This window comes from Lynx rufus, unplaced genomic scaffold, assembly GCF_022079265.1.
Source record: "Lynx rufus isolate CCGP_SWC_20201006 ecotype Redwood Valley unplaced genomic scaffold, mLynRuf1.p SCAF_6, whole genome shotgun sequence".
Lineage (NCBI taxonomy): Eukaryota > Metazoa > Chordata > Mammalia > Carnivora > Felidae > Lynx > Lynx rufus.
Genome location: NW_025814878.1, coordinates 31,031,644 through 31,044,770, shown reverse-complemented (window position 1 = coordinate 31,044,770; position 13,127 = coordinate 31,031,644).

Here is a 13,127-nt window from a genome sequence, read left to right as displayed (position 1 = left end):
GAACCTGGGGAGAGAGAAGCCAGCGGCGGGCAGGGAGCTGCTTTTGCAGGTGGGGTGGGGGGAGAGAATACGGGAAAAGCACTCCTCACCAAAAGTAGCTGGAGAGAAAGTGGAAAATTGGAAACAGCCACAGGGACTCAACTAAAAAGGGAGAAAGGAAAAAGGAGAGGGTTTAAATTCCATTAAGACTGTAAACAAGGGGAGTGCGAAGGCTGCAACTGGGCAGCTCCATACCTGGTGGTGCTCTGGTGGGAAGGGCGAATCCCCAGGAACAGAGTGGGGTCTGAACCACATGGGGAAAAGCAGTTCCATTGCTGGAAGGACATTTGGTAAAGACTGTTGAAGCCACCTGGTCCCAAGAGACCCCGGAAGGTGACCACATTCACTGGTGCTGGGGCAAGGTCGTTGAGGGTGAAGCCTGGTGCCAGATGTGTGTTGTGATTTTCCATAATCCCTGAAAAGCTGCTGCTACACTATCTTGCAACCTTTCCCTGGGGCGGGTTGGCACCTGGCCTCAGTCTCAGGGAACCAGCAGCAGCAGGGTCCAGCAAGTGTTCCTGGGTGCAGCTGACATTCGGCCATTGCTCAGTGAGACCCTTCCACAGAGGGCGGAACGGGTCAAAGCTGCAGTCCTTCAGAGGTAAGGGGCTGGGGAAAACAGCTGCATCTGAGACAAAACTTGGGAGAGAGGTACTGCCTGGGGCTTGGTCACAGACAGTGAAAAAGCAGGGAGTGGATGAAAGCTGAAGACAGAGGATGGGTGCGCGATTGCTGATCGGGGAGAACAGACTTCCAATACTAGAGACTGGGTAGCTGGGTGAAGCCATTTTCACCACTCCTGTGCATGTGCATGCACAACTACGAGCACCGCAACAATCCACCCCAGTAGGCTAGCAGGGCCACTTAGTGGAGAAAGGAGCCGTTACACCGAGCCCCGCCAAACTAGGCCAACCTCGCTCTTCAAGAACACAAGTCTCACTGCCTTCTTAGTTTATGGACTATAAAGTGCTACATAGTCTGACTTCTAGGGGAAAATGAAGTAATTTCAGTCCTATTTCAATCTCTTAGCAGGTCCATCTATTCAATTTTCTTTTTCTTTTCTCTTTTACACTACTTTTCTTTTTCTTGAATACAGAAAGAAAAAATTCATTTTTATTTTCAATTTTTATTAAAAATATTTTTTATTTTTTTACTATATTTTTTACTTTTGTGCAAATTTTTTCAAATTCTGTCTTACTTCCATCATTTTATTTTAGTCTACGTCAGTGTATTCACCTTTTCAAATTTTCAAACGATTTCCTTTTTTTCCTTTTTCTTTTTTCTCTTTTTCATTTTTCTTTTTCTTGAATGCAGAAAGAGAAAAACTTCATTTTTACTTTCAGTTTCTATTAAATTTTTTACTATATTTTTTGCTTTTATGTAAATTTTCTCAAATTCTATTTTACTTCCATCATTTTACTTTAGTCTACTACAGTATATTCACTTTTTCAAATTTTCAAATGATTTCTTTTTTTTCTCTTTTTAGCTTTTTTGTTTCTTTTCTTTTCATTAAATACAGAAAGAGAAAAAATTCATTTTTATTTTTAAATTTTATTAAAAATACTTTAATTTTTTATACTACATTCTTTACTTTTGTGTAAATTTTTTCAAATTCTCTTTTATTCCCATCATCTCATTTTAGTCTACTTCAGTGTATTCATTTTTTCAAATTCTCAAACGATTTCCTTCCCACCCTCCTTTTTTTCTTTAATCTGTCAAACCAGTTTCAACACCCAGACCAAACACACCTAGGATCTAGCATCATTGTGTGTGTTTTTAATTTTAATATTTTAATTTTAATTTTTCTACCTCATTAATTCCTTTTCTCCCTTCAAAATGACAAAACAAAGGAATTCACCCCAAAAGAAAGAGCACGAAGACAGCCAGGGATTTGACCAACACAGATATAAGCAAGATGTCTGAACCAAAATTTAGAATCATGATAATAAGAATACTAGCTGGAGTCAAAAATAGATTAGAATCCTTTCTGCAGAGATAAAAGAAGTAAAAAATGGTCAGAATGAAATTAAAAATGCAATCATGGATGGATGCAGCAGAGGCAAGGATGGATGAGGCAGAACAGAGAATCAGCGATATAGAGGACAAATTTACAGAGAATAGTGAAGCAGAAAAAGAGAGGGAGATTAAGGCAAAAGAGCACGATTTGAGAATTAGAGAAATCAGTGACTCATTAAAAAGGAACAATATCAGAATCATAGGGGTCCCAGAAGAGGAAGAGAGAGAAATAGGGGTAGAAGGGTTATGTGAACAAATCATAGCGGAAAACTTTCCTAACCTGGGGAAAGACACAGACATCAAAATCCAGGAAGCACAGAGGACTCCCATTAGATTCAACAAAAACCGACCATCAACAAGGCATAGCATAGTCAAATTCACAAAATACTCAGGCAAGGAGAGAATCATAAAAGCAGCAAGGGAAAAAAAGTCCCTAACCTACAAGGGAAGACAGATCAGGTTTGCAGGAGACCTATCCACAGAAACTTGGCAGACCAGAAAGGAGTGGCAGGATATATTCAATGTGTTGAATCAGAAAAATATGCAGCCAAGAAGTCTTTATCCAGCAAGGCTGTCATTCAAAAAGAAGGAGAGATAAAAAGTTTCTCAGACAAACAAAAAATAAAGGAGTTTCTGACCACTAAACCAGCCCTGCAAGAAATTTTAAGGGGACTCTCTGAGGGAAGAATATATATATATTCATCTTTTCTATCTATATCTATATCTATATCTATATCTATATCTATATCTATATATATCTATATATCTTTTCTATATATATATATATATTCTTCTTTTCTATATATATATAAAAAGCAACAAAGATTAGAAAGGACCAGAGAGCACCACCAGAAACTCCAATTCTGCAAGCATCATAATGGCAATAAATTCATATCTTTCAGTACTCACTCTAAACGTCAATGGACTTAATGCTCCAATCAAAAGACATAGGGTGGCAGAATGGATAAGAAAACAAGATCCATCTATACGTTGTTTACAAGAGACACACTTTAGACATAAAGACACCTTCAGATTGAAAATAAAGGGATGCAGAACCGTCTATCATGCTAATGGTCAACAAAAGAAAGCCAGAGTACCCATACTTATATCAGACAATCTAGACTTTAAAATAAAGACTGTATCAAGAGATTCAGAGGGGCATTATATCATAATCAAGGGGTCTATCCACCAAGAAGACCTAACAATTGTAAACATTTATGCGCCAAATGTGGGAGAACCCAAATATATAAATCAACTAATCGCAAACATAAAGAAACTCATCAATAGTAATACCATAATAGTAGGAGACTTCAACACCCCACTCACAGCAATGGACAGATCATCTAATCAAAAAATCAACAAGGAAACAATGGCTTGGAATGACACACTGGCCCAGATGGACTGAACAGATATATTCAGAACATTTCATCCTAAAGCAGCAGAATATACATTCTTCTCCAGTGCACATGGAACGTTCTCCAGAAGAGACCATATAGTGGGACACAAATCAGCCCTAAGTAAGTACAAAAAGATCAAGATCATACCATGCATATTTTCAGACCACAACGTTATGAAACTCAAAATCAACCACAAGAAAAAAATTGGAAAGGTAACACATACTTGGAGACTGAAGAACATCCTACTAAAGAATGAATGGGCTAACCAAGAAGTTAAAGAGGAAATTAAAAAGTATATGGAAGTCAATGAAAATGATAATACCACAACCCCAAACCTCTGGGATGCAGCAAAGGCGGTCATAAGAGGAAAGTATATAGCAATCCATGCCTTCCTAAAGAAGGAAAAAAGATCTCAGATACAAAACCTAACCTTACACCTTAAGGAACTGGAAAAAGAACAGCAAATAAAACCCAAAACCAGCAGAAGACAGGAAATAATAAAGATTAGAGCAGAAATTAATGCTATTGAAACAAACAAACAAACAAAAAATGGTAGAACAGTTTAATGAAACCAGAAGCTGGTTCTCTGAAAGAATTAACAAAATTGATAAACCACTAGCCAGTTTGATCAAGAAGGAAAAGGAAAGGACCCAAACAAGTAAAATCAAGAATGAAAGAGGAGAGATCATAACCAACACAACAGAAATAAAAACAATAATAAGAGAATATTATGAGCAATTATATGCCAATGAAATGGGCAATCTGGAAGAAATGGACAACTTCCTAGAAACATACACACTACCAAAACTGAAACAGGAAAAAATAGAAAATTTGAAAAGACCCATAACCAGTAAGGAAATCGAATTAGTAATCAAAAATCTGCCAGAAAACAAGAGTCCAGGGCCAAATGACTTTCCAGGGGAATTCTACCAAACATTTAAGGAAGAGTTAACACCTATTCTCTTGAAGCTGTTCCAAAAAATAGAAATGGAAGGAAAACTTCCAAACTCTAGCCAGCATTACCTTGATTCCAAAACCAGACAGAGACCCCACTAAAAAGGAGAAGTATAGACCAATTTCCCTTATGAACAAGGATGCAAAAATCTTCAACAACATATTAGCCAACTGGATCCAACAATACATTAAAAAAATTATTCACCATGACCTAGTGGAATTTATACCTGGGATGTGGGGCTGGTTCAATATCTGCAAAACAATTAACATGATTCATCACATCAATAAAAGAAAGGACAAGAACCATATGATCCTCTCAACAGATGCAGAGAAAGCATTTGACAAAATACAGCATCCTTTCTTGATAAAAACCCTCAAGAAAGTAGGGACAGAAGAAGCATACCTCGAGATCATAAAAGCCATATATGAACGACCCAACGCTAATATCATCCTCAATGAGGAAAAATTGAGAGCTTTCCCCCTAAGGTCAGGAAAAGGCAGGGATGTCCACTCTTGCCACTGTTATTCAACATAGTATTGGAAGTTTTAGCCTCAGCAATCAGACAACACCAAGAAAGAAAAGGCATCCAAATTGGCCAGGAGGAGGTCAAACTTTCACTCTTCACAGATGGTATGATACTCTATATGGAAACCTGAAAGATTCCACCAAAAAACTGCTGGAACTGATTCATGAATTCAGCAAAGTTGCAGGATATAAAATCAACACACAGAAATCAGTTGCATTCCTATACACCAACAATGAAGCGAGAGAAAGAGAAATCAAGGAATCGATCCCATTTACAGTTGCACCAAAAATCATAAAATACCTAGGAATAAATCTAACCAAAGAGGTTAAAATTCTATACACTGAAAACTATAGAAAGCTTATGAAAGAAATTGAAGAAGACACAAAAAAATGGAAAAAGATTCCATGCTCCTGAATAGGAACAACAAATATTGTTAAAATATCGATACTACACAAAGCAATCTACATATTCAATGCAATACCTATCAAAATAACACCAGCATTCTTCACAGAGCTAAAACGAACAATCCCAAAATTTATATGGAACCAGAAAAGACCCTGAATAGCCAAAGCGATCTTGAAAAAGGAAACCAAAGCATGAGGCATCACAATCCCAGACTTCAAGACATACCACAAAGCTGTCATCATCAAGACAGTATGGTACTGGCACAAGAACAGACACTCAGATCAATGGAATAGAATAGAGAACCCAGAAATGGACCCACAAACGTATGGCCAACTAATCTTTGACCAGGCAGGAAAGAATATCCAATGGAATAAAGACAGTCTCTTCAGCAAGCGGTGCTGGGAAAACTGTACAGCGACATGCAGAAGAATGAAACTGGGCCACTTTCTTACACCATACACAAAAATAAACTCAAAATGGATGAAAGACCTAAATATAAGATAGGAAGCCTTCAAAATCCTCGAGGAGAAAGCAGGCAAAAACCTCTTTGATCTTGGCCACAGCAACTTCTTACTCAACACGTCTCCGGAGGCAAGGGAAACAAAATCAAAAATGAACTACTGGAACATCATCAAAATAAAAAGCTTCTGCACAGTGAAGGAAACAATCAGCAAACCTAAAAGGCAACCTAAAGAATGGGAGAAGATATTTGCAAACCACATATCAGATAAAGGGTTAATATTCAAAATCTATAAAGAATTTCTCAAACTCAACACCCAAAAAACAAACAATCCAGTGAAGAAACGGGCAAAAGACATGAATAGACACTTCTCCAAAGAAGACATCCAGATGGCCAACCGACACATGAAAAAATGCTCAACATCACTCATCATCAGGGAAATACAAATCAAAACCACAATGAGATACCATCTTACACCTGTCAGAATGGCTGACATTAACAACTCAGGCAACAACAGATGTTGGCGAGGATGTGGAGAAAGAGTATCTCTTTTGCATTGCTGGTGCAGCCACTCTGGAAAACAGTATGGAGATTCCTCCAAAAACTAAAAATAGAATTACCCTACAACCCAGCAATTGCACTACTAGGCATTTATCCAAGGGATACAGGTGTGCTGTTTCGAAGGGACACATGCACCCCCATATTTATAGCAGCACTATCAACAATAGCCAAAGTATGGAAAGAGCCCAAATGTCCATCGATGGATGAATGGGTAAAGAAGATGTGGTATGTGTGTGTGTGTGTGTATATATATATACATTGTATATATATATACAATGGAGTATTACTCAGCAATCCAAAAGAATGAATTCTTGCCACTTGCAACTACGTGGATGGAACTGGAAGATATTATGCTAAGTGACATCAGTCAGTCAGAGAAAGACAAAAATCATATGACTTTCCTCATATGAGGACTTTAAGAGACAAAACAGATGAGCATAAGGGAAGGGAAACAAAAATAATGCAAAAGCAGGGAGGGGGACAAAACAGAAGAGACTCATAAATATGGACAACAAACTGAAGGTTACTGGAGGGGTTTTGGGAGGGGGGATGGGCTAAATGGGTAAGGGGCATTAAGGAATCTACTCTTGAAATCATTGTTGCACTATAAGCTAACTAATTTGGATGTAAATTTTAAAAAATAAAACATAAAACAAGTTAAAAAAAAGAAAATAAAAAAAGAGAAGAGTAGCAACAGGAAGCCATATGTTGTAATTCTTTTTCCCCTAACTTTTATGTTTTTGAGATTTGTAAAAACATTCGGATATATCTGAACAACCAAAGAACATCAGAGAGATGTTTTTCTAGCACACTAGGAAAACTCACTGCAGTTCTGGAGGAAATCTTCTAAGGGAGCATTCTGACATGGTATGGAGAGAGGCTAGCAAAACAGGTCTGAGGTGGCACTCTTGCTTCCTACTGGGAAGGCACAGAAATAAGTCATCCATAGCGTGAAACTGCGTAACTCCTAAAGGTCAGGCTGTTACTTGGCAATCACTGATACTGAGAGGAAGGTTTGCTAGCAGAACCTGTAACTATCCCTAGGCGAGCAGGAAGGTGATGAATCCTACTTCTTCCAAGAAAGGAAAGTTTAAACTCAAGTAGTTGGTAACAGTTTATTTCTCTATAAAATAATTTATTTTCTAATTCTTATAGATGAGTATAGCAATGTCTAAAAATATTTCATGGATGTAATAATTATAAAATAACTGCATCTGAGGCTTTATGCACTAAAGAGGCAATTCAGGCAGGATTAGCTGATCTAAGTACAAGATGCAGATGGAGTGATTTGATACTCTGGAGATCTTGGATAATTTGGAACAAATGATACACTATTTTATTGATAAAGAAACTTCCAAAATAATCTTATGTACCTATTCAGACCTTTACTGGCCACCTATGATATTCAGCCATCAAAAATGAGAAAATATACCACAGATTGCAGATGACCTGTTGAACCAGAAACAAAGATGGCTCTCTTTTTTTGCAGATTATCTGCGTGAAACTAAAGCCCTTGAAGTTGAAGAACAAGTGGGGTGAATTAAGAAAAAAAAATCAACACATAAAGGAACAAACATAGAAAAGTAGATTTTAAAATGATAGCTTCAATATCAAAGCTGTACTGTCAGCTTATAGTAGAAGTGCCAAGGACATAGTAAATAAGTGAGAAACACAGTACAGCTGATGTGAAGACACTGATAATCAGAGGTGATGGAGCATGGAGCTCTGAGCATACACGAAGGATGAGGACCTAGACTAACGCAGAGCATCCCTATGTGATCAGCAAAAGACCCAAAAAGTTCATTGCTTAAACAATATTGGTCTGAAAATGAGCTATCCACTGCCTCATGCTTGTGGCATCAGTAAAAGAGCAGAATATATTGCTCTACATATAATAGTGCCTCATATCAACAGGATGTTTCAGGCAGTGCAGGTTATGAAAACATGAACCGTACCACAGACCGTGGAGGCATTTTTCTGTATCACAATGACAAGCCAAGGCAAAATAAATACAATGGAGTTCTATTGCTGGACTGTAAGATGATTGCCAAGTGATGGAACATAATAATGTCAGGTAAAGTTAAAATAAATTTAAGCAAGAGAAAAAAACCTACTGTCAACTTGAAGGTCAAGCAGAGAATATTCCCAATGGACCAACTCATACATATTGCTAAATATGCCCATAGAAAAAGTGGGCAAAAGATGGGATGAGAAAACGTAATAATAAAGAAATACAAATTGCTAATAAATTTCAAAAACATTTATCATCACAAAAATAACAAATGATTAAAACTTTTTTGATTTATCAGATCAGGAGGAGACATGTAGAGACTATCAGACCAATGCTGGATCTAGAGGGAGAAAATAGACACTGTCATTAGCAGCTCTATGGCACATTATTGCAGATTTTTTCATAGCAATTTGAGTGTATATATCAAAAGCCTTAAAAATGTTCATGTCCTTGGATCCAGAAATTCCAATTATAGGAATTTATTTAAGGGACACAACTGAACATGAGTGATAATACAGAGTGGCATGTAGGGAAATTGGAGAAAGTTCTAACTAGATTTCAGTTTTGTTTCCTCTACCCACCAAAATGCTGAATTGGGATAATTCCTGTCTCCCTCCTTTAAGATTAATCCATAGATAGAAAAAACAACCATCAAGAAAAAATGGAAAAACAGAGAAATCCCTGGGGAGACTGATGGTGGTGGTGGCTTTCACTTGGAGCAGGAGGCAGTGAAGCAGAGAGAAAAAGAACCTACTTCGCTTCCTGCTGCTTACTAAGGAAGAAATCAGGGCAGTATACAAGACTCCTGCTTAGGAGTAGCTAAAGAAAACAGGAGGAAACAGATTGACTTCTGGAAATCACATCTTTACATTTCTTCAAGCTACCAGGATTGGTCTACTGTAATCTAAAGAGAACCTCTTCCATAGTCTGACTCTCTTTATGGAACAAAGAATAAAATCCTCACCTGAAGAGTTGTTTCATTGGGTAAGATGTGATTGACTGGGGTTTTCTGTTGGGGTTGGAGTTTTTTACTTAAAGCTGATCTACTTCTCACCTACTGATCTCACTGGGACAAATGTGGTTGACACAATGCAACAAAGAGTTAAACTTCCAGGGGACTGTGAACCTACAGGACAAAATACAATGGGCAGAGGTATTTAATTTTTTTTTCTTTTTACAAGCAAGATTTAAAAAAAAATAATATAATTTATTGTCAAATTGGTTTCCATACAACACCTAGTGCTCATCCCAACAAGTGCCCTCCTCAATGCCCATCACCCATTTTCCCTGAGCCTGTAGCAGGATTCTCACACAGAGAGTCATGACACTGAGGCTTTTCTTTCCAGGAAGCAACTTAATTTGTGCTGACATGGGCTCAGAGGGTTTGTATCCAAAAAACTGAGCTCCAAGCACCACATGGTGTAGCCTTTTATGCATTTTCTACTTCTTCGTCTCCCATATATGGGTAACGTGTAGACATACAGCCTGATTGGGTGGTCTCATGTTACAGGGTCGTGAGGGATGTCACATACACATGTAGCCAGGTTATCTTCCCTTATATTGAAGTCTTTTGTCATCACATTCCTTAGGGAGGAGACTCTGCGGCAAGCTGAAGTCCAACGCTCAACCAACTGAGCCACCCAAGCGCCCCCAGAATGGATACTCTTGAGGAACAATTTTATGAAATTGGAAACCAGATGATGAAACTCAGTGATGAAAAAAAAAACAAATAAAGAAAATGTCAAAATGAAAGCTAAGAAATATGGAGAGACCTAATATCCACAGAGAAATGGGACAGAGGGAATATTTTAAGATATTTTGATAAAAATGTACATTCCCCAGAATTTTAAAAATTATGAAAAAACAATGTAAAGTGGAAAAGAGGAGGGGGGAAAAAGTGAAACTCACACTTAGATATGTAATAAAAATTTAAGAATATAAAAAATCATGATACACTCTAAGAACTTGCAGAGAAATATCAAGTCACAGGTAATAATCAAACATCTTAGATATTTCACCAGTAACTGCATGCAAAGGGACAATGGAGTAGTGTTTCCATAATACTGAAAGAAAACCCTTAGATCCTAGGGTTATATAACTAATCAAACAGTCAATTAATTTGCCAGACATAACTAAATATTTTTTCCTGAAATCTAAGGCGTTCAAAATTTTGCACAAAGACCAGCATTGAGTTTTGGATCAAGTATTTTAAACAAGAGAAAGATAAACCCAAGAGATGTTGCAAGAGATCTATGAAGTTCATGTGGTCAGATGAATAAAATTAATCAAACACCTTGGTAAAGTTTCTTAAAAAATTTTGTCTTAGAAAAATGTCAAAGATAAATGATGAAAGTATTATGTGTATAATGTATATCATAAATATATAAATATACATATGCACATATTTTATATACCATATAGTTATATATAAACATTACTTAAAAAATATATATCCAAAATGAAAATGGTAGAGAGTATCAACATGATGGGGGCTGGAGGGGTTGGAGAATGAGTTTATATATGATTGAGGGAGGCTATATTTTTAAAGTAGAGAGAAGTCTAAAATCCTGGTAAAAGGTGACAAAAATTAAATAAAAAATTAAGATGAGAGAAATAGATAAACAGGAGTGCTCCTATATCTATAATATCAGATAGAATAATCTCTATAGCATAAATTATTGTTAAGATAGAAGACAGTCATTACATTTATATTCAATTAAACTGGACAATTTGATAAAATAGATAAATTCATAGAAAAAACACTTACCAGAACTTACTTAAGATGCAGTGTATTTTCTAATTTAAAAAGTAGATAAACATAAGAAACAGATTGTAAAGGCAGGTTTTACAAAAATTTTAAGAAGCATGTAATTCTGACTTTATTTGCGCTCTACCATAGGTAATGGAATAAGTGAGAATACTGTCAGAGCTGTGTTTTCCGATACAGTAACCATTAACCATATGTGACTATTTAGAATCAAACAAAATTCAAGTTCCTTTCCCTAGTTATACCAGTCACATTTTTAACTTTTTATTTATTATTTTTAAAAGAGTTATTACTTTTTTTTTTTTAATTTGGGAAACAGAGAGTAAGCAAGCAGGGAAGAGGGGTAGAGGGACAGAGAGAGAATGCCAAGCAGTCTTCCTGCTCAGTGGGGCCCAATTCCACCACCCTGGGATCATGAATCAGATGCTCAGCTGACTGAGACACCCAGATGCCTCACCAGTCACATTTTTAAATTGTTAGCTCAGTAACTACTTGTGATTACTGGCTATCATACTGGACATCACAGATAACAGAACTTTTCCATCATTACAGAAAGCTCAATCTGAGCAATGCTGTTTTAGAGAGCAGAACCCTAATAACAAAAACAAAAAGAGCCATCAGGAGAAAGCAAAATAAAAAACTCATTTTACATATGAATATAGATGCAAATATCCTAAAGAAAACATTATCACATTGAGTCAAATAGGAGTTAAAAAGAGATAAAACACTGTTTTTCTGCATGTCACTGTCCAGTTTTCCCAGCACCACTTGCTGAAGAGACTGTCTTTATTCCATTGGATATCCTTTCCTGCTTTGTCAAAGATTAGTTAGCCATACGCTTGTGGGTCCATTTCTGGGTTCTCTATTCTGTTCCATTGATCTGAGTGTCTGTTCTTGTGCCAGTACCATACCGTGTTGATGAATACAGCTTTATAGTATAGCTTGAAGTCTGGGATTGTGATGCTTCATGCTTTGGTTTTCTTTTTCCAGATTGCTTTGGCTATTCAAGGTCTTTTCTGGTTCCACACAAATTTTAGGATTGTTTGTTCTAGTTCTGTGAAGAATGCTGGTGTTATTTTGATAGGTATTGCATTGAATATGTAGATTGCTTTGGGTAGTATCGATATTTTAACAATATTTGTTCTTCCTATCCAGGAGCATGGAATATTTTTCCATTTTTTGGGGGGGTCTTCTTCAGTTTCTTTCATAAGCTTTCTATAGTTTTTGGTTTATACATTTTTCACCTCTTTGGTTAGATTTATTCCTAGGTATTTTATGGTTTTTGGTGCAACTGTAAATGGGATCAATTCCTTGATTTCTCTTTCTCTCGCTTCATTATTGGTGTATAGGAATGCAACCGATTTCTGTGCATTGATTTTACATCCTGCCACTTTGCTGCACTCATGGATCAGTTCTAGCTGTTTTTTTGTGGAATCTTTTGGGTTTTCTCAAAAGTATCATGTCATCTGCAGAGTGAAAGTTTGATTTCCTCCTGGCCAATTTGGATGCCTTTTGTGTGTGTGTGTGTGTGTGTGTGTGTGTGTGTGTGTTGTCTGATTGCTGAGGCTAAGACTTCCAATACTATGTTGAATAACAGTGATGAGAGTGGACATCCCTGTCTTTTCCTGACCTTAGGGGGAAAGCTCTCAATTTTTCCCCATTGAGGATGATATTAGCGTTGGGTCGTTCATATATGGCTTTTATGATCTCGAGGTATGCTCCTTCTATCCCTACTTTCTTGAGGGTTTTAATCAAGAAAAGATGCTGCATTTTGTCAAATGCTTTCTCTGCATCTATTGAGAGGATCATATGGTTCTTGTCCTTTCTTTTATTGATGTGATGAATCACATTGATTGTTTTGCAGATATTGAATCAGCCCTGCATCTCACGTATCAATCCCACTCGGTAGTGGTGAATAATTCTTATACCATACACAAAAATAAACTCAGAATGGATGAAAGACCTAAATATAAGATAGGAAGCCTTCGAA